The 26,958-nt window shown below is 43.0% G+C and overlaps 1 protein-coding gene across 1 annotated transcript in view; it reads right to left on the bottom strand.

Moving 5' to 3' along the window:
• ASXL3 (ASXL transcriptional regulator 3) overlaps nt 1–26,958 on the bottom strand; it is a 367,079-nt gene that overhangs the window by 24,291 nt on the left and 315,830 nt on the right. The window lies entirely within an intron of this gene.

The following is a 26,958-nucleotide window of genomic DNA, read 5'->3' as shown; positions in this document are numbered from 1 at the left end:
AGCTGGATAAAATTTACTGTATCTGGATAATGTGGGAGCATTTCAGGTAGGCAAAAATTATCTGGATAAGTTAGTTGGACAACGCCGATATTTAATGCTAACCATCTAAGAGCAGTCCTAAAGTTATCCGGGTATCTGAACTTTGAACCGTAACTGGCTATGTTCAGCATATGGTGATACAACACAGAGAGAAATACTGTTCCCCAACACCAAATACACTTTATAAATATAAAGGGGACACTATACCAATTATTTGTTAAAGTGTACAATCAATAATAACAATATCTCAAATATATCTTCTATATGACTCTATATTAATTTACATAACTAAATGTTTCACAACTTTATTTATTCATACATCCACATAATACACAAGTTATTACAAATTTATCATCACATTAGCTCATATAAATATTTATCTCGTGGACATGCCAGTAATATTCAAAGACATTTTATAATCGGTTGGTTTGGATCCTGATATGTGGTTTGAAGAATTCTCGGTAGCGATGGTATGCCATTGAAGGTACATGTAAATCCGACATCTACGTTGGTCAGAATCAGGTGGAGGTTTTTCATGGTTTGAAGATAAGGAGAAAGAAAATATAAGGAATTTTAAGGGTCACCATAAAATAGCAGTGGTGGACATGAACAGACAGTGGTAGGATTGGAGGAAGTGTGCTGGGAGTTTGGAGATGTCAATATAGAACTGATTTGGGAGTGCAGGTTATCCCCTGAGGAAGCTTATGCGAAACAAGGGACCTTGTAGGGAGCATTGGAAAAGGAGTTCCTGCGAGTATGGAGAAGAATTGGTAATACTGAAAAAAATGGTTTCTAGCAAGCATGGAGAAGATGTGTATTTTTTTAAATAAGTAAGGAGAGAAGATCTCAGATATTTGAGAAGAGGAATTTCACCATCAGAACAAGTGGAGGAATTTATCAGAACAAGTGGAGGAAATTATTTAGGGTCAATTAATATTGAATCTCCTGGAAGTATAGAAGGTGCACTGAAGGTATTTTATGCTGGGTGGGTGGAGTGTGTGTTGAATGAATGAAGGGAGAATGTATGGGTGTTATATTTTAAGAAAATGTCTTTGAATATTACTGGCATTACTAGCATGTCCAGTAAATATTTATATGAGCTAATGTGATGATAAATTTGTAATAACTTGTATATTATGTGGATGTTTTGTAGGAATAAATAAAGTTGTGAAACATTTAGTTATATGAATTAATATAGAGTCATACAGAACATATATTTGAGATATTGTTATTATTGATTGTACAATTTAACAAATAATTGGTGTAGTGTCCCCTTTATATTTATAAAGAATATGTTCAGCATAGCCAGTTAAAATTAATTAAAATTTAGTTGAAACCCACAGAAATTCCCTGGAACCCCCTAATCACTAGAGATGTGTATCGGAACTGAAATCCGAACCGATTCTGGTTCCGATTCACATCTATAGAGATGTGTATCGGAACTGAAATCCGAACCGATTCTGGTTCCGATTCACATCTCTACTAATCACTATCCTTTTCTCCAGTCCAAACCCAGCACTCACTCCCACTCTCTTCAACTCTACCCCAGGGCTTCTTTCTCTTTCAGCTTTTCCCCAAAACACTGATTCCCCTCCCCAGGAAGATCACAGTACTCCCTCCCTCACTTTTCCTCTCAAGGGCCCAGCTCCAGCACACTCTGAAACTCCCACACCCAGCCTCCCATCAATCCTGTTCTCTCTCACTGGCCCAGTACCAGCAGACCTTTCTGAACCCTCACCCTCTGTCTCCCTCCCCAGCTAGACTCAAACATAATCTGCGCCCCCCTCCCCAGCCCGACCCCAGTATAGTGCAACATTCCTGCAATTCACTAGAATGAAATAAAGGGAAAATAAACAAAAACCCATAAAACAGACAAACCAAAACAATAAAAATGTCTTCCCTCACTAAACCCCCTTCAACCAAGGAACACCTGGACCCTCCAGAACTCCTCCCACCTCAGCCTACTGCTCTTCCTGAGGCCACAGGAGTTCTGGGTATCCCACACTCCAGCAGCAGGTTTATGCACGGGGCTGGGCCTTGCCCGCGCAGTGCGCATTTTACAACAGGCCTGGCCAAGCGTGTAAACCCCGGCACGCGCAGAAGTGCCAGCAGAGGGAAAAGGGGTGGCCTGGGGGCCATGGTAAGGGCAGGAGGCGGGCCGGGAGAGCACCATTAGCCAGTGTCCCGGGAAAGCACGCGCCAACAGCCGGCCAGCACGCGCAGATTAGTTCTGCTCTGGAGGAGCAGTAAGTAACAAAATAAAAAAAATTAGGGATAGGTAGGGTTAGGTTAGCAAAAAGTCATGCAAAAAGGACAGTAAGCAATTTTGTATATAAATAGTCCCCACCTAATACCTAGGTATACAGTCACTCATGAGGGAACAAAGAATGCGTAAATGAATACCTAACATAGACATTTTTTTAAAAATTATAATTGTAACAAATTTCACAACATTAATAAAAAGCAACATCCACCCTCTAAAAATATTCATACAAAAATCCTAGATAAGTTTGATGTCCATATAAATATCAAAGAATCATAAGCTTAGCAGCAAAAAGTCTTTTCATCTGTAGCAATGAAGTAGCGTACTCCCATATGTGATTAGCAACAAGCAGCGCTTCCAAGTGCATCGGACTTATTCTCAATTGAAGAATCGTAATCGTAATCACTTCTTATAAGATATAAGATAAATTCATGGTCCAAAAAGAGCCTTGAAAATATTCATCTGACTCCAATCGCTGTTGTGATAGCAAAGAACCTTCGAATAAATCTTCTATCGCCGACACAGAGGCCTCAAAGTTCAAATGATTATATTCGTACCATTAGCTGCTCAGTATATAATTTCAATATTTAGTAATAAAGAATTCAAAATGATTCACATTTTCAAAAAAAGAAACCTGAAGAGGAGGCAAAAAAAACCATATGGGAGTACGCATCTTCATTGCTACATATGAAAAGACTTTTTACTGTTAAGCTTATGATTCTTCGATATTTATATGGACATTAATTTTTTCTAGGATTTTTGTATGAATATTTTTAGTGGGTGGATGTTGCTTTTTATTAATGTTGTGAAATTCTTTACAATTATAATAAAAACATTTTCTATTATAGATATTCATTTACGCACTATTTGTTCCCGCATGAATGACTATCTATCTATATATAAATATATAAATATCAAAGAATCATAAGCTTAGCAGCAAAAAGTCTTTTCATCTGTAGCAATGAAGTAGCTGTCCTTCAATCTACACTATTTTCAAAAACGGACTACTGCAACGCATTACTTCTGGGGCTCCCCATCTCAACAACAAAACCACTACAAATGCTCCAAAACGTAGCAGCCAGAATCTTAACTAATACTAACCGAAGTGCCCACATTACCCCCATCCTCCGTAACCTCCACTGGCTGCCAATAAAATACAGGATTCAACATAAAACACTCACCATAATTCACAAAACCATTCACAAACAACTCACCCTAGACCTATAGTCCCCACTCAAACTCCATGCCTCAGACAGGCCCATCAGAGAGGCATATAAAGGAATGCTGCAAGTTCCACCTACCAAATCCACCCGGCTAACAACCACCAAAGAACGTTCCTTCTCTACAGCAGGACCAATCCTTTGGAACAAACTACCGATTGATTTAAGACTGGAACCCTGCCTCCCCACCTTCCGAAGGAAACTTAAGACGTGGCTTTTCCTCCAAGCCTTCCCCTAACACAAATTAACTCATCATACCCAGATCAAGGAACCGAATGTCTACCAATTTCATACCATATTATATGATAATTAACTAGTTAATTTCTATCGCTCCTACTCCATCTTCACTTATTCCTAGCTACTCTAGCTCCCAAGTTTTAATACCCCTGTTTTATTGTAACTTTGATTGTTTCGACCTTTCTTATTTATAGTTACTTGGTTTTTTCCCTTGTTTCATGTAAACCGGCCTGATATGAATCCCATTCATGAAGACCGGTATAGAAATATTTTTAAATAAATAAATAAATATATAGATAGATAGACAGATAGATAGATATAATATTAAAGCAACAGAATTGCAGGGCTTATGAGGTAAGGAAGAGGCACTGTGGGTTAATCTGGAAAGTGACAATCTGTATATTGATGTAATATACAGACCTCCATTGCAGACAGAAGAAATGGATAGAAGTTTAATGGAGGATATTCACAAAATTGCTATGAAAAGGGAGGTGCTATTGCTAGATGATTTCAATCTGTAGGATGTTGACTGGGGCATCCTGGCTGTGATGTCTTCTAGAAGCAGAGAGATCCTAGATTTTCTGCAGAGAGAACTGTTCTGTCAACTGGTAACGAAACCTATATGGAAGGGGTCTATACCAGATCTTACCAATGGGAACAGTATTTCTGATGTTGTAGTGAATGATTATCTCAAATCTAGTGATCACTGGATTGTGTGCTTCAGTATTAGTGCGCAGGAGATAAGGTTCATTCTCAGGCGGGGGTCCGAGACTGCAGGAAAATTAATTGTTTTAAATTGAGGGAATATCTCACAGGAGTCATTAGCTGCTTGGGAAAATCTAGGGGAAGTAGAAGAGTAGTGGGCAAAACTAAAAAGAAATAATATAATGGCAACTAAATTTGTTGTTAGGAAAGTAAATAAAGGAAACAGAAGAAAGAAGCCGCTATGGTTTTCTAAAGAAGAAGATGAAAAGGAAAGAACAAAAATAGGTTAGTGTTCATAAACTACAAGAAATCACAGAACGACAAAGATAGGCAACAACATCTGGAAAAGCTAAGATAAGCTGGGAAAGTAGTAAGGAATACAGAGATGCAAATGAAAGAAAAAAAGGCAAATATGGTAAAATGGTGTAACAACTTTTTTTTTAGATATGTTAGTGATAGGAGGGAAGTGCAAAAATGGCATTGTGAGACTCAGAGGTGAAAGGGTTGAATATGGACATGCTGACGAAGGAAAAAGTGAAATTGCTTAATAAATATTTTTGTTCAGTGTACACTGTGGAAGGATTAGGAGCAGGACTACATAAAATGAACAAAAATAGGATTGGAAGCAAGGTATACCTTAATCGATGTTCAGAAAAGTGTGTTTGTGAGGAGCTAGCTAAACTTGAAGTAGATAAAACGATGGAGTCAGGTGGGATACATCCAAGGGTATTAAGGAAACCTAGAGAAGTTGTGGCAACTCCACTGGCTGATCTTTTCAATGCTTCTATAGAGTCAATAGTAGTTCCAGAGGACTGGAGAAAAGCAGATGTAATTCCAATTCAAAAAAATGGAAGTAAGGAGGCGGCTGGGAACTACGGGCAGGTTAGTCTGACCTCTGTGGTGAGCACATTCATGGAATCACTGCTAAAACAGAGGACAGTGCAGTTTCTGCAATCCATGGTATTGCAAGGTCCAAGAAAGCATGGTTTTAATAGAGGTAGGTTTTGTCAGATGAATCTGATCAATTTTGTTGATTGGGTAACTAGAGAGTTGGATCGGGGAGAGCGCTAGATGTAGTGTAGTTGGATACTGATATGGTTCCACATAGGTGACTTATAAATAAAATGAGCACCCTCAGTAAAGGCCCTAAAGTTGACTGACTGGGTTAGAAACTGGTTGAGCGGGAGGTGACAAAGGTTTGTGGTAAATGGAGATCCCTCCAAGAAGAGCAGTGTTACTAGTGATGTGCTGCAAGGACTGCCCTTTTTAACATTTTTGTGAGCTGCACTGCAAAAGGTTTGTCGGGAAAGATGTGTCTTTTTGTGGATGATACTAAAATCTGCAATAGAGTAGACAGCCAAGAATGAATAGAAAACATGAAGAGGGATCTCGTGAAGCTTGAGGAATAGTCCAGAGTCTGGCAACTAAGTTTAATGCTAACAAATACAGTCATGCATTTGGGCTGCAAAACCCCAAGGGAGCAGTACAGTACATGGTATGACATTCTTCTAAGCACAAAAGAAGAGTGGGATCTGGGAATGATCATATCAGATGACTTACGGTGGCCAAACAGGTGGATAAGGCGACAGCAAAAGCCAGAAGGATGCTTGGCTGCATAAGGAGAGGAATGGTCAGTATAAAAAAAGGAGGTGATATTGCCCCTGAATAAGGCCTTGGTAAGACCTCACTTGGCATACTGTGCACAGTTCTGGAGACAGCATCTTCAAAAGGATATAAACAGGATGGAGTTGGGTCCACAGGCGAAGACTAATGACAATGGTCATTAGTCTTCGTTCTAAAGCATATGGGTACAGACTTAAAGATCTAAACATGCATTCTCTTTAGGAATGGTGGGATGAGGTGATATGATAGAGACATTGAAATACTTCCAAGGTTTCCATGCACAGGGGATGAGACTCTTTCAAAGGAAAAGTGGCTCTAGAACGAGGAGGTCATGGGATGAATGTGAAAAGGGGTAGACTCAGAAGTAATCTAAGGAAATATTTCTTTATAGAAAGGGTGGTGGATACATGGAACAGCTGGCCAGTGGAAATGGTGGAGACAAAGACAGTATATGAATTCAAAAAACATGGGAAAAATAAAGGATATCTGAGGGAGTGGGAAGGATTGTAAAGCTGAATAATTGGCATGGAGAAGCAGACTAGATAGGCCATATGGTCTTTTTCTGGGTTTTTTTTTTTTTGGTATATTCTTTTTTCAAAGGCACATATTGATCACACATAGATGATGGCCCTGGACTTCAGGAGCAAAACCTTTGTTAAGATGGAGGAATACCTTAGGTAGGTAACAGCAGGATAGAAAGATATATGTCAAGTACAAGAACAAAGCGCTGAGAGAAACACATCCTTATGAAGGCAATTTTCAATGTGATTTGCATGGATAAAGGAAAATTGCTTACTTGTAGCATGTGCTCTCTGAGGATAGCAAGATATCAGTCTTCACACATGGGTGATGTCATCATATACAGCCCGGCTCACAGCACTGACTTCAAAACTACTACAGATTTCTGAAATGCTCTGCTGAGCACATGTGGGATGTCTCACAGCATGCTTTAAGTGGGGCCCTCTCAGTTTAGTATATAGCTACAATTTTGGGGAAACTAACTACTTGAGAAAGCAGCGGGGTTTTATGAAGACTGATATCCTTCTGTCCTTGGAGAACACCTGGTACAGGTAAGTAACTTTCCTTTCTCCTAAGACAAGCAGGGTATACAGCAGTCCTCACATATGGGAATCCCTTACTATAGGTTGTTTTCAACAAAAATAGGGAAAAAGATATAACAATACTAGTAGGCAAACAACATGTTTTTATCGTCATCAATGAAAACAAAATAAGTGCAGATAGCTTTTTAGGTCACAGTTCACAAAATATTTATTAAAATTATTAAATATTAATTAATTAATTAAATATTTATTAAAATAAATATTTTGTGAACTGTGACCTGAAAAGCTATCTGCACTTATTTTGTTTTCACTAATTGTGCTGAGTGCAGTACCTGCTCCAATAGCTGTATATTTATCGTCATCAAGCCATTTTTCATTTAAGAACATAAGAAATTGCCATGCTGGGTCAGACCAAGGGTCCATCAAGCCCAGCATCCTGTTTCCAACAGAGGCCAAAACCAGGCCACAAGAACCTGGCAATTACCCATGGAAATAATAAAAATGGCCTCCAAGGTGGGGCAGAATGGAGTTGGATTATAAACCTCAAAGAGACCTTGCAAGACAGATTGAGTAAATATACTGTTGTACTAGAAGTCCCTATCAAAACAATAATGTGATGTGAATGTATAGAATGAACTTCATTTTTCAGCCTTGCAAATCTCTTTCATAGAGGCTGATCTTAGGTGAGTTACTGTTGCCACAATAGCTCTGATACTATTAGCCTTACCATGTCCCTCCATTATCAAGTTTGCCTGGGTATAACAGAAAGAGATCACATCAATTGTTCCTTGTACCCCTGTACATAGCTTCTCCTTATGTATCCACTCACCCCCCCTCCCCTTCCTTTGTCTCGTCTACCCCCACCCCTCCCTCCCCTTATTTATCTTACTTTTCTAGTTAATTACTATGTTACTGCGTTTATGTTACACACTGTTCCTTGTAAAGGCTTTGCCTATATATCCTTTGGTTGTAAGTTATCTGTAAACCGGCACGATGTGCAAACGGTTGCCGGTATATAAAACAAAATAAATAAAAATAAATAAATAAGAGATGAAATCTGCTATCTAATTAGACAGTATATGCTTAGCAACAGCAATACCAGTTTTATTGGGATCAACAGAAACAAAAAGCTGGGTGACCTTTTATGGGTTTTAGTCTGCTCCAGCTAGATGGCTAAGCCTTTTGTAATCCAAACTTTGCACAGAATGTTTACCTTTATGAACATGTGGCCTGGAAAGGAATGTTGGGAGTACAACTAATTAACCTTTTCTTTCTTACATTTTTTAACGTATTTTTAATATAAGTTTTTTATTTTTGTGTTTGTATTTTAAATATGTACGTTCTTTTGTAAACCACTTAGATCCGCGAAAAGCCTGTATAAGCGGTATAGAAAAATGTTTAAATAAACAAATAATTACCTGGTTAAGGTTGAAGTCCAACATTACCTTAGGTAGGAACTTAGGATGCATGTGCAGAACCACACTATTGTGAAAAATCGTTGTATAGGGCAAATGAGGCCTAGGGCCTGAAGTGACCATCACCAAAAATATGACCTTCCAGGTCAGATGCTTTAAAACACGGGAATTTAATGGCTCAAAGGGAGCTTTCGTCAGCTGGTTAATACATACTGAGGTCCTAAGACACAATGAAAGGCCTGGTGGGAGGCTTCAACTGAAGCAAGCCCCTCATGAATCTTACAACTAAAGGTTGTACAGAGATCAGTTTACTTTCTACAAGGTAATGATGTTATAGTTAGTGAGGTTTGGGTGGACCTTTGGACACTGTGGCAGCTGACCTCGCCCACGGGGGGTAGTCCCATGAGGGGCCACAGGTCAGGCTCAGCTCTGGACACACAAACACAGATAGTTCTTTATTTAGACAGTTTGAGAAACCACCAGAGGTGGCAGTAGTGAGTAGAAGATGTAGCCCAGCAGGGCTAGTATTCCCCAGGGCGCTGGAACAGCGGTTTCTCTGGTAGCAGTGCTGTAGTGGAGAGAACTGAGAAAGTGAGTACAATAGAACATTCACAGAACCCCAAATATGGAGAAGCCCCGAGACAGGGATAGCTGGCCCTCGAGGAGCGAGTACCAGATCCCTGGAGGTAAAGAGACTTGTTGGCAAAGTACTCACACAGCGGTTCCACGTAAGAGATGGCACTGGCGCTGGAACGGGGGAAGGCCCTCGAGGAGTGAGTACCTGGTTCCAGGGAGACAGCTCTGAGGAGTAGATGATAGTAGTACTCACTGATGGTGTCTGTAGTGAATTCTTCCAAGTAGAAGAGGAGACAGATGCAGGCAGCGGGTCAGGGAACATGGGCCCTCGAGGAGCGAATACCGGTTACCTGATAGCGACCTGAAAGAAGCAAAGAGGCCCCCGAGGAGCGGGTACCCCGTTAGCAGAAAGAGTCCAAAGGAAGTTGGAAGGCAGAGTAGCTGGGTACAGAGAGCGAATCCCATCCGTAAGATCACCCTTGCTAATTCAACAGCTAGCAATAAAGAGTAGGCTTAAATATCCGGGCAGCGTGACGTCATCACAGGGGGACGCCCCTGAGGAACGCGCCAATGAAGAAATAAGAATGAGGGCCGTGCGGCACGCGCGCCCTAAGGTACCTGGAGAGCATGGCGGGAGGCAGTGCCCAAGCCGGTCTGGGGATGCCGGAGAGGATGGCAGGCGGATGCCGCGGCAGTCAGGTGTCCGTGAAGAGCAGGAGGAGTTGCAGAAAAGGAAAGGTAGGCGGAGTGAAGCCGTTGGGCAGCGATGGTCGCAACAAATGATAATGATCAATAGCGTGGAGGTGAACCTTAACAGAGTTAGTCTTGAGACCAGTCTCTGACAGATGTGCAGAAAGTAACAGAGCAATTTTTGTGTGGGACAGGAGAAAGGATCTAGGGTTCTTCACATCACACCAGATGCAAACCTCTTTTATCTAGAAGCCAGAAGAACGAGGCACATTAAGCAGGTTCAGGGAACCAAACTATTACGCTCTCAATATCTAGATGACATAGGCCAGGGGCCTGAAGTTGGGATCTAACAACATTCCCTGATTCGGCATAATGAGAATCTGGGAATTTTCCAAATTGGTTCCCTAATAAACAACTCCTATATGAGCGTGAAACAAATTTGTCTCAGCCAATAGAGGGCTATTAGAATCACAGTCCTCCAATCAACTCTGAGTTTTAGCGAATTGTTTGCCCTAGGGGAATTTGAGAATATGCATCCAGAAGACTGTCTCCCCAATCTAGGGAGAAAGCAACAAAAGCTATTTTGCTCAGTAATCCTCTCTTCAAACAGACAAGAGAAACCTTTCTGTTCCGAGGATATACAAACAGATCCATCATAAGTGTTCCCCACACAGAGAAATATCATTTGCTATTTCTCTGACCAGGGGCCACATGGGTAGTTGCAAGAACAGATTATGTCCACTAAGACATTCTCCTTTTCTGCCAGTTAAGTGGCTGTCATTCCTTGAGAGATTGCCTAGCTCTGGTCTCAAATTAGGATCTGCATAGGTTGGAGGCAGGTGCTTGGCCTCTGAGCCACAGGTTGGCTTTGGGAAATGCGTCCATATGTAACCTAAATGCAAATCCAGTGATTCCACCCCTAAAGAACTTGCTTGAGTTTTAGGGCTTCAAAAGAGAATTGTGGGAACACCTCAGTGCTGTGAGCATTTTGAGGGCTGGGGGCTAAAAGGTGAAGACCTGGAAGCAGATCCTTGATACTATGACCCAACGTGAGTACTAATATATATGTTTAAATAACTGAGTTAACATCCTGTGAAAGGTCTCCAATGTGAGCCAGGTGCTTGTTATGTGCTGTCGAGTTTCTGTCTGAATAGAACTTGGTTGCAAAATTCTGGACTCTGGTGACGAACTTGTAGGAGGCCCAATAACCTGCTAATTTTGCTCAGAACACTATATTCTGCCTCCCAACTATGGCATAAGGTGCAAAAAGGGGGGTGGGAAAGTGAATAAAATCCCCAACTGACTGATTTAGTACATTAGCTGCAATTTATTTTCCTTTTCTAGGTTAGCCCCATCCGAAGTGCATTAGGGACTGAATTTTAAAGTTAATACATGTTCAGATAGAGTTAAGCTTTGATTTAAGTTATTTTTATATTTTACTGTAGTGAATCTTGTGCTTAAAGCCATGGATGTGGCAAATTTATATCAAATAGTTGGAATGGTACAGGATCAAGTTGCAGGTTTAGTGACAGAGAAGCAGCAGCTGCAGGAAGAGCTACATGGGCTGCAAGCAGAGCTAAAAGAGTTAAAAAAATGTAAATGAAGCTCTACATGCAGCTTCACAGGCCCCAATGTTGCCTCTTCCAGAATGAGTCCATGGATCACTGGAATGGGACCACTACAACCTGATATTCATAACCAAGCTAAAGTCAAGGTAGGATTAGAAATGAGCCTTCTCTCAGGTGATGTCCTGATTTGGATTTCTTCCTTGCCTTAACAGGACCACCCCTTCATGGGAAATTGGGATGAATTCCCACAATAACTTTAAAGAGCATTTGATGACCTTCACCAGGCACACACAGTGGCTACAGCAGGGGAAGTGCCCAGTGGGTTCATATATGGCTGGCTTCTGCCAGTTGGTGGCAAATGTAGCTTGGAACAAGCCAGCCCAGGTGTTAAGAGACAATTATAAAGGCTGAACTGGCTTGGATGGGACTGGTGGGGACAGTGGAAGAACTGATTAATTTATGTATCAAACTTGACAACAGGTTGAGGGTACAACAGAAGGAAAGAAAGGGAAGCCCAGACATCCCACAGTACTGGAGATGGTGAATCAAGGGTCTCCTCAGTGATCCCGTGCAGATGGATCTGGAATGAAGACGAGTGGTGATGATGCTGAAAACTGTGTTTGGTGTGTGGCGCCCAAAGTAGTTTATGGTAATGTGTCTGAGACTGCATCTAGAGAAAACACAGATAGGGAAGGTCAATCCTCAGAACAGTACTATGCCCAGAGTGCAGGTGTTCAGGTTCTTGGTAGTACATGGGGGTCACTCATCTCGAGGCTATGCAGATAATATGGAGAAACATAAGGAGATAACAGCCAAAATCCAAGCGGAGATCAGTAAAGGCTCAGGGTTGCTGGAAGGAGGAACAAAAGGAGGGCTTCTGCAGGATGCAAGAACAAAATGATAGATGCTATCAAGGAATGATGAACCAACTGTAGAGATGGTTGCCCAGTTCTAACAGGACTCAGCACAGCCTCAGAAGGAGATCTGCAGAATGAAGTATGATGAGAATCTGCTGAAAGCATAGCCAGTTTATATACCCCTATGGATAGTCCAGTCGATAAAAGTGTACGATGGGAGTCTTGTAAATAAGAAACAGGCCAGGAAAAATCAAAGGCAGAGGGCTGCTATCGACCAAGCATATGAGAATGCTCAGATTCAAGGGGAAGAACTGCCTTTGACATCAACGATTATGAACCTGAAGTGCAGAATGTAATTGCATCATGGAACATACCAAATGGTTGGCTGGTACAATTTTCTAATCTCCACCGGAACTTTCAATCTGCTGGGAAACTTAAAGTGTTCTGGATGAGGGCCTTTAGAGGTCCATATTCAGGCTCAATACGGATAACAAAGTTAGCTGGATAAACTTGCTTGGCTAACTTTGGAGGCATATTCAGTAGTGCAGCTGCACAACTGAATATAGCCGGCTATCTTAAGAAGCTAGTCAGTAAACTATAGCCCCCTAGCTTTAGGACAGCTCTTTGACTCGACCAGACTTAGCCAGCTCAGTCATCTGCCTAACCCTGAATATCAGAGTTAGCTGGTTAACTCAACTCCTTCCAGTTACGCTCCTGAACTGCTCCTAACTTATCCAGCTGAATTCTAGCCGCCTAACTTATTAGCCATCTAGAATGTAGCCGGATAAAGTCTGAATATAGCCTGGTAAGCCATTGGGTTTTGAATATGGACCTCCTACTATCAATTATTTTTTGGATGATATGGATCAAAAAGTTTGGGAGTCAATGAAAAGGAACCAATGGAACCAGATCTGGCCTAAACTGACTCAGGGTACTCCTTTACTGGACTGGGGAGGGGAGTCAGGGATACTCCCTCAAAATCCAGTAAAGCTGATAGCCTTAAGAAGCTGAGTCTCAGTAACTTATACAGTAAGTTACTGTAACAAGTTACAGTAACTTGTTACAGTAAGTTACTGTAGTAAGTTACTGTAACAAGTTACTCAGTAACTTGTTAAATGGTTTGACTATGTTATACCCCCTTGTTACATGTAAACCGATCTGATATGAATTTCTTTCATGAAGGTCGGTATATAAAAATGTTAAATAAATAAATAAATAAATGCAGTGCTTTATCTCTGTTCTTTTAGAAGTGGCACTACTGATTATTGAGAGCAGGGGTAAGAAGGTGCTCTTAGGAGCAGGAGGTGCTTTTATACGTGTGCCTGCACTTACACATATCTTTCTTTTTCAGAAACTTCTAATTTCAGCTTTTATTTCTACAATGGTGGACTCTGTTTGTAATACTCTGCTTAGAGTACTGTGGCTGTTATCAACATTGGACTTGGATCAAAGAGGGTTTTTGAGGTACCCAGAAGTCACCCCCTGGGAGATGAGGGCGGGGTGATATAAAGGCAGAAGATTCCTGGTCAGCCTTGAGCTGAGTTCTGCCCAGGTTAGAGAGTCTGCATGGATCCTAAATGTAAATCCAGTTATCCCACCCTCGTTATATGTACTGGAGGCACCAGTAACCTGACAGACAGTATCCTGACACGGGAGATACAATCATGTATTTCCCTGCTTGTTCACACAGAATACAGCTACCTCATTTCCTATTTAGCTTATGGCATGTGTGTTGGCCAAATGATCTTTGACAGTCCTTGGAGTGTTCCAAACAGCCCTTAATCAAGGAAATTTATCTGATGAAAGTTTTCCTGAGCAGACCATAGGCCCTGGGTATAGAGCCTCTCTACATGAGCTTCCCAGCCCAGCATAGATGCATCCACAGTTAGGACAATTTACAGTGGCAGAATTTGGAAGGAGACACCACTGGCCAGATTTGATTGAATCAGCCACCATGACAAGGAAGCAATGAGTTGCTGGGTGATTTGGATGTTGCCTTGGTGATCTTGAGTGGCTTGCAGCCATGCAGAACAGGAAGGTTGATATTCAGGTCACTTAGTTGTATAGTTTGGATTTCTCTGGCTAAGCAGTGCTGATTGAAAATTTGGCCGTGTTCAGTGGCCGCTACTTAGCTGGATAATTATTTATCCAACTAAACAGTTGTCTGGCTAAGTGGTGGTTGGGATGGGGCATGGCTGCTTATCCAGCTAACTTATCTCTAGATTTATCATTTTGCTATAAAATTGCCAAAAATAGCACCCACGATAAAAGAAAAAGGGTGTAGTTAGGGCATATGAGAGTGAGAGAGAGACTGAGACTCTCTTTATAAGGTGCTCATATAAGTAAACTATTTATACCACTATAAGAGGGGCACCTAGCAACTCGAGGTGAGGTTTTGGTGGTGGCCAAGGTTTTGGGGGGCAGTTTTACAGGCACAGTCAGAGATCAAACAGCACAGTGCACATCACTGAAGTTTTTATGTGATTTGGAGTGATGAAAGGTACACAAAGATGAGATTTGTAAATTGTACTTTCGACCTAGTTTGACAACAGCTAGATAGAGAGAGCATCAAGCTAGGTCGAGAGTACATTGTACAAATCTCATCTTTTTATACCTTTCATCACTCCATATCATATAAAATCTTCACTGGTGTCTATTGTGCTGTTCGTACCTCTAATTGTGCATGTAAAACTGGCCCCCAAAACCTCACCCCGAGTTCAGAATGGCCCCTCTTACAATGGTATAAAAAGTTGACTAATAGGCGTACCTGCCCAGAGGCTCTCTCCCTCTCTCTCTGCCTGAAACGGGATTTGCAATATTTATCACAAATCCCATTTCAGCCATGACGCACAGCATAACACAATGAAAAAAGGAGTAGTTATTTCCGGCATTAAATCCCACACTAGCATGTGTCATGCTATTGCACACAACATTAAGCACCCCTCATTTTCATAAATTCCTCCCACTTGACTACATTTTAAAACTTTGCCTATATATCTCGTGATGTGTTATTTATCGCATGCGTTATGGCATTATTGCGGGTGTTAAGGCCCTAACGCGATTTGAAAAATGACCCTCTTAGATAAGTACAAATATTCAGCCTTGTCTTGCCAAGTTAGCCGGATTAAGTTAGACTTGCTATTGAACAGGTCTAAAGTTAGCCAGCTAAACGTATCCAGCTAACTTTTAGACAGATGGCTATATTCAGCGGGGAAGCGGGGATGTTTATCCGGCTAACTATCTCAGTCAGACAGTGGCTAAATATCTACCTTGTAAGATCTATTGGGCCTGTATCATAGGGAGACATGCCAAGCAAATGGCATATATATTGCTGATACCATAAGGCTCTGCATGTCCCATGCTGATGTCTGCCGACTCTTTTTTATTTCTTCTACTACAGACATCAAGGTGAAGATCCTGTCTTGATAAAGAAAGGCTTTTGTCAGAGTTGTGTCTAGCAGAGCTTTTACGAATGTGAATTGGGATAACAGGCTCAAGTGGGAACTGGAGTTATTTGTAATGGAACCCTAGTAACCCCACTAGTTAGATGATTTTGCTCATTAATTCTTTTGTACCTTACCGAGACATGCTGTTGACCAGACAAGTGTCCAGATAGGAAAATGCATATATCCTCAATTTAAGTAGTGAGAATAAAACCACTGCTAGACAATTCGAGGTCCATATGGGCTGGCTAGCAAAGTTAGCCAGATAAACTTATCCTGCTAACTTTGCAGAGATATTCAACGGTATACGTGCATCATTGAATATCCCCACCTATCTTACAGTTAGCCAGATACAGTTCACCAAGCTAACTTTAAGACAGATCTTTAGCTGTGCCCTTCTCCTCCACTGCCGACTCCTGTCTTCATCCTTTCTACCTTGCTGTGCTGTATTCTTGGAATAGGCTTCCTGAGTGGTGCATCATGCTCCCACTCTGACCAAATTCAAATCCAGTTTAAAAACTCATTTTTTTAAAACTGCTTTTAAATCCTATGTATTTCTCTACAATAAATACACTTCTCACAGACATTTGTTTGTCATGTATGTTTGTCTGGATTAAATTGAAAGCTCCAGAGAGGGGACTATCTCTTACTTGTGTTTGTAGAGCGCTGTGTATGTCTGCTAGTACTTTAGAAATGATAAGTAGTAGTGGCATATGTCGCTGAAAGAAGAATATACAGAAGAGGTATTTTTAATATACATGTAAAGGAGGAATGTGTGGAAGGTAAAAAAGAAAAAGCAGGTAAGATATAGACCAGGGGTTCTTAACTGGAGGTCCATGGATGGGCTTCATGGGATCCATCAACTGGGCAAAAACAATTTTGTGTGAATGTGTTTATGTGCATTTTTCTGGGGAGTAGGTCCATAGCTTTCATCAGATTCTCAAAGAAGTCAGTGGCTCAAAAAAGGATAAAAACATTAGTATAGACAAGGTAGAGGCAATCCAGAATAAAGCAACCAAAATTATGTTTTCAGAACCTAAAATGAGGCTTATGAACCTAAATATGTATATCCTGGAGGAAAGGTGGGAGAAGGTGGGTGATGATCGAGGCACTCAAATATCTCAAATCAACAATTAATGCACATGAAGCAAAACTTTTTTTTGGTGGAAATGTAGTTCTAGAGCAATGGATCACAACATGAGGCTCCACAGGGTTCAACCAGAGTATCAGCATAAGGAACTCTTGCTCACAGAAAGGGTTGTAGATAAATAGAAATGGAAATGTTGAGGGCATGTTACAGAATTCAGGAAAGTATGGGATAACCACAAAGGATCCTTATGAAAAAGAGGATAGGTTTTCCCTCATAAGACTATTATCAGGAATATACCAGCAGTGGAAGGATCCACGGGAGTGGTGGTCAACTGGGAGTGACACGTGGGCCCATCCCCTAAAGAGCATGTCGGTATTTGGTAGTATAAATAGCGGCTTCATGAGTCACTGTGGGGAGCTGTCTTGAGGTTTGCACAAGCATTGTCCAAACAGCCAGGGAAAGGAAGACAAGGGGCTATGTCTCTCATTGGGCTCATGGATGAGAGAGGATTGGTAGCCTCTCTTTTCTAGTTTCCGAGGAAAAGACAGATTCTTCGGGAGTGCAAAGGTGCTCAGACCCCTGGTGGGTTTCTGATTCCAGGGGAGAAGGAAGAAATGAATTCCTTGGGTACAGAGCTGACACAGTCCATCATGTATACTGCTACTGTTTCTTTGTGAGGGACAAGAGGATTTTCTTGAATTGCAAGGGTTTCCAAAGAAGAAAAGGCATTGCTGGGAGAGCTACGAGGGACTCCCTAAGTCCTACCCAAAATACGCAAGAGGTTTGAGGTCTTGTCTGTGTTTTTTGAACTGTCGGCACTTCTTCCTGAATAAGGACTGTTTCTATTTTGGTACTCTGGACTGTGTCTCTTTTTTGCTTTGTTTTCAGGAAACTCTTTCTGTTGGGAACACAAACGTGGAGTGTGGACTATTTTATCTTTGAGAGTGATACCCCTTTAGTCCCTACGGGTCTGTCCTGACCCCATCACAAAATCTGTGTCCCTAGGTCGGCAATGAGTGTATTAGGGCCCTGCAGGGATTGGAAGTGTGACCCCCTTATACAGGAGGGGCTGGGGGTGGGGTGTTACACTTTGTTAATAGGAAGTGAAGATAAAGCCGGAGGAAGGTTGGCATCTGCAGTACCACAGTGGGAAGAGTAACTGGACAGATCAGATGAGCCTTACAGTCTTTATCTGACATCCTATTCAAGGTTTTTATGGAGAGATTTCATCTCGATCTGTTTCACCACAAGGGATAAGCAACAGCATTGCCAATAGCAACTGTGTGGAGATGGAGAGACTACAGACTGGATAAAGCTATACCTGAGCAGGGAAGAAAAAGGAACAGTACTATGAAGAAGAAAATAGATGGAGCTATTGATCTGCAGCAAAAGCAAACTGCCTATGCAATGTATGTGCTGCTGTTATGCACTATGGGAACAAAAGAATTCAGGGGGCAAACGACAGAGCAACATAAAAAAATAACCAGATGACTGGATTCATGCAGGTTTTTATTTCTTTTCCAAATGAATTGCTGCATTCCATCTTTAAGGCTAATATTGGAATAAAGCCCTGATCCAGTAGCACATGCAACAGTGGAGCAGCAATCCCTATACTGCTCTCATTAAAAGCTGAACTAATAGATAAGCTTGCTGATAAAATATTACATACTATTGCAGTCTCTACGTGTATCTAACTCTATGTACATATTCATATGTATCTCTCTATCTATCTATATCTATATATATATATACACACACACACACATATACAAAATAAATATTGAACTGTAAGATTCAGAGGACTGACAAAGGAGTGGAATTCAACTGTAAGAATAGCAGAGGAGAAAGGACAACAGCAGGCCAGAAGTGAAAGTACAATAAAAAAATGATTAAAGCTTTTCATGGCCTAGAGATACCCGGGGGCAGTAATCAGACGTTTTTATGTAGGTAAATCTGTGGATTCTCATATATTCTTACTGTGTGGCAAGCAAGCAAAAGTATACTCATTCATTACTGCCCTCCCCATTAAATAGGTATCACAAGGACTGGATCTCCTTATGATACAGGCGAGCTGAGTGACCCCAGAGGCAAACAGCAACCTCCAGGCCAACAAAAGGACAAGAGTTTTCCACTAAAGTTCGGTTTACATTTATACAAACAAAAAGAAATGTTTACACTCTCATTTCCGAAAGGCACAATGTTATTATGTATTTGTCAGGGTTGTTTCCGTTTCTTTTTAGGAACTGTATTTTGTGCTTAGAGACTTGTATGGCGTGTGATAAATAATCTTGAGATAACTGGATCATGAACATTTATGATATGCTAAACAGCAGAATCAAGAGAAGGATACATGCACAGGATAGGAATGCAAGCAAAGAAGTCCAGCCCAAAATAAGAACTAGGAGAAACTTGGCTAATGGCTTTACTTTTGAGCTAGGATTGCCCCAAGGACAGTACAAAGAAATGAAAAGGGATGAAAGAGATGGAACTGAGAAGAAAAGAGATAAAGTGGAAGGAATGTAAACTTGTTTAGGCAGACCATCATGGCACATGGACATAGGCTGTGATTACGGAGGCAATCTGTGGACACCATGCTTTGGGACAAGGTCTGCGGATACATTTCACCTTTGACCTCTGAACCAAGTTTCAAAAAGAAAATAACTAGTAAATTTTAAAAGAAACGTGTGTATTGCAATGCGAACAAAGGTACGCCTCATTTTATAAAGTATACGTACACGCTGACAGCCTTTACATGTTTATCTTATGTGCTTGCACGAGGGGGGGGGAGTGAGAGAGAGAGAAAGTACTTCTGTACAGGGTCACTCTATCTATACGTACCACCGTAGAGGGGCACTTTGAATCAGGGTGGGTTTTCGGGAGATTGATTGGGGTTAGTGGGGGTGTTATTAAAGACACATTCAGAAGTGTTCATTGTAAAAATTGACATCACTAAAGAATTTTGGCCTTTATAAGTAATGAAAATTCTAACAAGAGGAGTTGATTTGTACACTGCAGTCTCTGCTAGCTGCATTGTACAAATCAACTCCTTTTCATTGCTTATAAAGAGAAACTGATTGGTCGGTCTTTCTAGAATAGGATTGGATAACGGATTCACTGACTTTATTGGGTCTGTGAAGTTAGCTAGTTAAGTTAAGGGCATTTCAGGGGGTGCAACTGGGAGGAGTTGAGTTAGCTGGCTATGTTAACCGGCTAACTCCAATATTCAATTAGCCGGTTAATATTGCTGGATAAGTCCTCTAAAATTAGCTGGATAAGTTTATTAGGCTAACTTTGCTATCCAGAAGGATAGCAAACTAGATTATTCGTAACCTGTTTATAAATTAAAAACAAAAATGAAATAGCTACTGCAAATTCTAAAAAATTTGGAAATCTTGTGATCTCTTTTAGTAACACAGTAACACAGCAGACTATATAAGAGATAAAAAAAATGGCCTGCCGATTATGTCCAGTTATTTTGTATGCACAGCTCTGCACCCATGGTGAGGATTCAAGTTATGGTATAACTTCTTAGGCAAATTCTTATAGTCTCTGGGTTACATGTTAATGACAGTAGGCAAAACTGATTACTTAAAAGGCTGATTCACCCACTTTCTTCAGGAGAGGCAGCCACCAAGCTATGTGACACTGACAATTAAAGAAAGCGAGATAAGCCTGGCCTGTAAGTTTTAAGGTGACCCCACTCAGAGCCTTTGATATTACATTTATCATGGGAGTACACGATAAAGCAGAGTTGCTTACCTGTAAACAGGTGTTCTCCTTCAACAGCAGGATGTTAGACCTCACATGTGGGTGATATCATCAGATGGAGCCCAGCACAGAAAACGTCTGTCAAAGTTTTTAGAACTTTGACTAGGCACACTGAGCATGCTCAGCATGCCACTATCCATGTGGGGTCTCTCTTCAGCCTCATAACATAGAATTTACAAAAATATAAAATAACAAATGTAGGAGAAACCCAAGTCCGCGGGGTGGTGGGTGGGTTTCCTGAGAAATAACATCCTGCTGTCCTAGGAGAACACTTGTAAGAGGTAAGCAACTCTGCTTTCTCCTAGGACAAGCAGGATGGTAGTCCTAACATGTGGGTGAATACCTAGCTACAGGCTGCTCCCGTATGCACAAGGGACACACAGCACTTAACTAGGTGCCAAAGGGCACAACAAACTAGTGATGTTGGCAACACCATGTTGAGGTCCCGGGAAACTGCAGGGGACAAGGCCTGGAGGATGGGATGGAGCAGTCTCCCCTAATCTTGTGTCAGGAGGTCCGGGAACATTCCCAGACGGATCGGTTCCCGCAGGGAAAGATCCTGCAGGAGTGGGAACCAGATCTACTGGGGCCAATAAGGCGCAATGAGAATCATGGTCCCCCGGTCCTGCTGGAGCTTCAGGAGCCTCTTGGACACCAGGGGAAGTGGAGGATAGGCATACAAGAGGCTCTTGCCCCAGTGGCGGGCAAAGGTGTCAGATGCCATCCTGCCATTCCCCCTGGGAGCATTAGGTGCAGTCTTGGGCTGGGCGCCGGGGGCACTATCGGCACCAGGGGCATCGACGGCATTGAAGGACCCGGTAATTCAAGGCTTGGTGGCCGCAGAACCAGTTGGCGGGACGTACCACTGGAGCCGGTGGCCCTTCCTCATCGGAGGAATCTGTGATGGGGATGGTCTCTGATCGTGGCCTCATCAGTGCCCCCTGCAGCAGCAAGGGCTCGAGGCATTAGCATGGGTTGCATTGGCAGTGCACCGAGGAGCAGATACAAGCGCCCCAACAATCTGACCAGCATGCAAGGTGCAGGCCCCAAGGGGGCCAGCGGCTCAATTCCTTGATGGACTCGTCCCATTACTAACTGCACTCTGCGCTCCAACTCCTCCTTGAATGCTTTCGATGACAGTTCAGCTTGAGGAGGAGGAGGCGTAACCTAGCTCCCTTCAGAGCCCCAAGGGGAACTGATGCCCGGCACCGATATCGGTGGAGACCGCCTTGGGCCCTCGGCCTCAACGGGCATCAATGCCTCGTCGGCACGGGGCTGCTTTGGTGGCTTCACGGACATGTTGGTGCCGTTCCGCGTTTGAAGCCACGGGAGGAAGGTGACCGATGACCATGCTTCCTCAATTTCTCCCGATGATCGGCCCGGTCTTTCCTCAGTGCTGAGGACAATGGCGACGATTCAGACCTAGAGAGGGAAGAGATAGACATGGGCTGATCCCCAGCACCTACTTCCAGCTGGGAAATTGGCAATGGAGAGGACAAGTCAGGGCCAGTACCCTCCAGGGTCCTCTTTACTGCGAGATGTCGACACCGACACAGATATCAAAGGTTCGGATTTCCTGGCCCCAAACAGCTTGTCCATCTTGTCCAGGTGTGCTTGGCGACCCTTGGGGTCATCTGAGTACAACAAGAGCAGCTGCGTACATCGTGCAATGCCCCCAGGCACAGAATACAGACCTCGTGTGGGTCTGTGATGGATATCCCTGGGGCACTGGGGGCAGCGGCAGAAACTGGAGGCCACCATGGAAAAAAGCAACCGCTGAGTGGTCAATGGCACTGTCGGTAATCGACCACAAAAAACAAGGTACTTACCGCGATGCCTCTAACTAGGGCCAGGAAAGGATCGAGGGACCCAGCATGGGAAAAGAATGAGAGATGAACTTGAAAATACAATTTTCCAAAGGAAAAAAGCACGAGCTCTACATCTGTGAGGTGACAGCTCTGCGGAAAAGAAGAGACTGAAGAGGGATCCCGCATGGACGCATGGATAGTGGCATGCTGGGCATGCTCAGTGTGCAAAGTCAAAGTTCTAGAAACTTTGACAGATTTTCATGCCAGGCTCCATCTGAGGCCTACCATCCTGCTTGTCCTAGGAGAAAGCACGGGATAAAAGTTAGCAATAGGCTACTGTCTTCTCTAGGATCTGGGCATAGAACGCATTATGGCAGAAGTGTCACCATTCCCTGCACGATAGCTCATGTAGCTGAAGCTATCACAAGTAATCATTAAGGGGGTAATGAGTCAAGGACAGTAAAGGCTGTGGGTAGGTTATACTCAATTTCCAAGTAAAAATACCCATGTACTTTCGCTTTGCAATTTAGCACACAAGCACACCTGCAAATATTTGCAGGTAATGTTCTGGACTAAATCAACACGGAGGCTTTTTTAAAATTAAGAAAATATGTGCATTACTCTGAATTCCTCCCTAGCCCTGCCTGTGGGAACACCTCTCTCATATGCAGGTAAACATACACGCATGCAAGCTGTATGCACACACATGGGTGGGCAATTTTAGAAAAGCTCACTTCTGCAAGTAAGGCACTGCTTTACTTTCAGAAAGTTTTTAAAATGGTCCTCCCTGAGAGGTTTTCAACCTATCTTCAGCAGGGCAAAGCCTGTTGGTACTTTTTACTCACTGACTCTTCACCAATTTTCACTTTTCCCTTTGAAAACTGATGAGAAAAAAAGCATCTGCACCTACTTTTTGTACATGTTCTTTTTCCAGGTAAATTAATGCCATTACGTTTGAAAATACAAACATAGGCACATACGTGCTACTGCCTTCCTGTCCCCTCCCTCACTGAGGGCGCAGTTCCACGTACAGCAGCACTACACACGTAACTTTGCCCGTAGATATACACATGTACCAGCGGAAATGGCTTTTGAAGACTGCTCTCTAGATGATCTGCTTGCACATAGCATGAAGACCCCCAAGAAGCTAAAGCAAGCGGTTAAATTATAATCACAAAATTTCAAAATGAGAACAAAGAATCTATTATTGGACTGTTATGTAACTTTTACTTCTTTGTAATGGGAATCTCTCCATGCAGATATGTGGTTTGCCATTCTAGGTTGTTCTGCTGGCCTAGGAATCGAGTCTCTTCCAAAGCTACTGATGCTACACCATGGATTATCAGTGACACTGCTACATAATGGATTATAATTATGGATAATTATCCATAGCACTGCTACACAATGGGTTATCCATTGTGTAGCAGTGCTACACAATGGATCCTGGACAATCTATCTACACGATATCTATCTACACGAATCTATCTACACTAATCCTGGACAATCTATCTACACGATAGATTGTCCAGGATTACTGCTATCCAATAATCTACCTGGCAGCTTTTTAACCACATCTCACACTCAAGTCAAAGGAGATTTTTTTGTTTGTTTTATTTTTTACCTCTGCTTAGTTACGCTTTCTGTGATATCCTATGTCAGACCTAGACATTCCTCCTGAAAGCTAATTTTCCAATAGACATACATTTTTTACATGAAAAGGCAGTCATGTTTCTTAAACATGCAAGTAAAGAACCGATTCATCTGAATGAGGGTATGGGGGAAGGCTCAGTGGGAAAGGCAGAACTTAGCTCTGCAGGGCACTCTGCCATGTGATCTTCTGGACCAGCTGTGCTAGCCCAAGCTTAGGCAGAGCTGTTTATATTTTATCCACAATCCCGGAGGATGTACAGTGGAATTACTTTAAGCGATAGTTCCCATGGTAGCAGTCTTTACTGCCAAATAATTTTCTCAGCTGCAGCTAGAAGCCCCAAAAGAGAGAGCCCAACACCAAGGGAATTATTAGTTTTCCAAAACTAAATAAATTCAACAGAATGGCTCAGCAGATTAATAGAACAGTGCAGAACCTTTCAAGCCTAGATGGCTGGTTCACATCCTGCTCGGGGGCAGGATAGGCTATTTTTTAAGGGTTTATGCACTTAACTTTTGAAGTTAGGCTCCCAAGTTAACCTTTTCAAAATTTACTAGATCTGAGTGCCTAAATCTAGGCTCCTACTTTCATTAGGCCCCTGAATTTAGGGGCTTAAAAAGTAGTTGGTTACAGGGGTGGAGTAAGGACTTGGAAAGCAGAGTTGCTTACCTGTAACAGGTGTTCTCCAAGGGCAGGATGTCTTTCCTCACACATGGGTGACATGATTGGATGAAGCCCGGCAAGGAAAACTTATGTCAAAGTTTCTACAATTTTGACTGAGCCTCTCTCAGCATGCCCTGCATGCATTATACCATGCATCCATGCGGGGTCCCTACAGTCTTATAACTTAGAATTGAGGAACAAAAAATGAAAATAAGAACCCATGAAGTGGAAATGGAACTCTGTGGGGTGGTGGGTGGGTTTCGTGAGCACTGACATCCTGCTTGGCCTCGGAGAATACCTGTACCAGGTAAGCAACTTTAGTTTCTCTGAGGACAAGCAGGATGGCAGTCCTTACACATAGGTGAATCTCTAGCTACAGGTTGCTCCCCAACAAAACACCAAAATCAGTGCTAATGGGCGCAACAACAATTAGTTTTGTTGGTAACAAGGAGGGGCGGGGTGCAGACTGAACAGAAAGAACGGGCCCTAGGTGGGAACAGAGTTGGATTCTATACCTCAAACAAGTTTCAAAGGACAGATCAGTCGAACTGACTGTCAGGTCTGCCATCCCTATCCAAACAGTAATGCGATGTGAATGAGTGTTTGGAACTCCATGTCGCAGCCTTGCAGATCGCCTCAATGGGAACTGCTCGCATGTGGGCCACTGACACTGCCATGGCTCTGACAGAGAAAGCCTTGACATGACCCCCAAGCTGCAATCCCGCCTGGGCATGACAGAAGGAGATACAGTCTGCTAGCCAATTGGAAAGTGTCTGCTTGGCAACAGCGATTCCAAACCTGTTCTGATCAAAAGAAACAAAAAGTTGGGTGGACTGTCTTTGGCAGTGGTCCCCAAACCTGTCCTGGAGGGCCACCAGCCAGTCGGGTTTTTGGGATATCCACAATGAATATGCATGAGAGAAAATTTGCATGTTATGGAGGCAGTGCATGCAAATTTTCTCTCATGCATATTCATTGAGGATATCCCAAAAATCCGACTGGCTGGTGGCCCTCCAGGACAGGTTTGGGGACCACTGGTCTATGGGCTTCTGTCTGCTCCAGACAGAAGACTATGGCTCTTTTGCAGTCCAAACTGTGAAAGGCTTGTTCGCCTTGGTGTGAAGAGAGCCTGGGAAAAAATTTGGAAGGACGATGGACTGGTTAAGATAGAAGTCTGACACCACTTTAGGAAGGAACTTAGGGTGCATGCGCAAGACTTCTCTATCATGAAAAATTTTGTATAAGGTGGATAAGTCACTAAGGATGGTAGTTCACTGACTGTGCAAGCTGAAGTAACCGCCATGAAAAAAATTATGATCTTCCAGGTCAGGCACTTCATGTTACAGGAGCACAGAGGCTCAAAGGGAGCATTTATCAGCTGAGCTAAAACCACGTTGAGGTCCCAGTGGGATGCCTTAGGGGAGGCTTCAATTGAAGCAGCCCCCGCATGAATCGTACAACTTGTTGTGCGTCCCGGCCACGTTGGTGCTGCGACCTGGCGTGCTCACCTCGCGCTCCCTTCCACCAGCTCTGGCTCCTCGTCTCTGGCAGCCGTGGCCAGCTCCCGCCGTCCACGGCGCTCCCAGGCGTCCCCAGGCCCGTCGGGGCCTTCCGACTCTCAGCGCTCCTCACGCAGGGGTTCGGCGTCCTCCACAGCGTCGGCCCCGCCCCTAGGTATGCGCGCGGGGACCGCGGCCCAGCATGGGAACCCGGTATGCTGCACCCGGTGATGACATCACTTAGTTCCTGCATAAAAGGCGAGGTCCCGTCCCCAGAACCTCGCCTTGGCAATCGGGTCGACACTTCGGTGTAGCTAGTTTGCTTTTCCTTGTTCCTGTGCCCGATCCAGCCTTGTTCCAGTGTTCCTGCGTTCCTGTTCGTTCCAGTACTCCTGTGTTCCCGTGTCCTCCTTGTGTTCCACTGTCTCTCCTGATTCCTGCTCTTCGTTCCTCCTCTTGTTATCCCTCCTCGGACTGATTCACGGTACTGACCTCTGCCTGCCTGACTACGTTGACCGCTGCCTGGAACCGAGAACCGACCACTGCCTGCCTTCTGATCACGTTTGACCGCTGCCTGGAACCGACCACTGCCTGCCTACTGACCATGTTTGACCGCTGCCTGGAACCAACCACTGCCTGCCCTCTGACCACGTACGGGCTGATCTCAGAACTGACCCTTGCTTTGGCTGACCATTCTCAGACTAATACCCTGGCTTTGACCCTTGCGCTACACTCGGATACTCTAATTGCTCTTGTGACAACCAGACCAACCTGCTCGGATGCTA

The sequence above is a fragment of the Rhinatrema bivittatum genome, chromosome 2 (genome assembly GCF_901001135.1).
Source record: "Rhinatrema bivittatum chromosome 2, aRhiBiv1.1, whole genome shotgun sequence".
Taxonomy (NCBI): domain Eukaryota; kingdom Metazoa; phylum Chordata; class Amphibia; order Gymnophiona; family Rhinatrematidae; genus Rhinatrema; species Rhinatrema bivittatum.
Note: the sequence above shows the minus strand (reverse complement) of the source record. Positions and strands in the feature narration are given on the sequence as shown.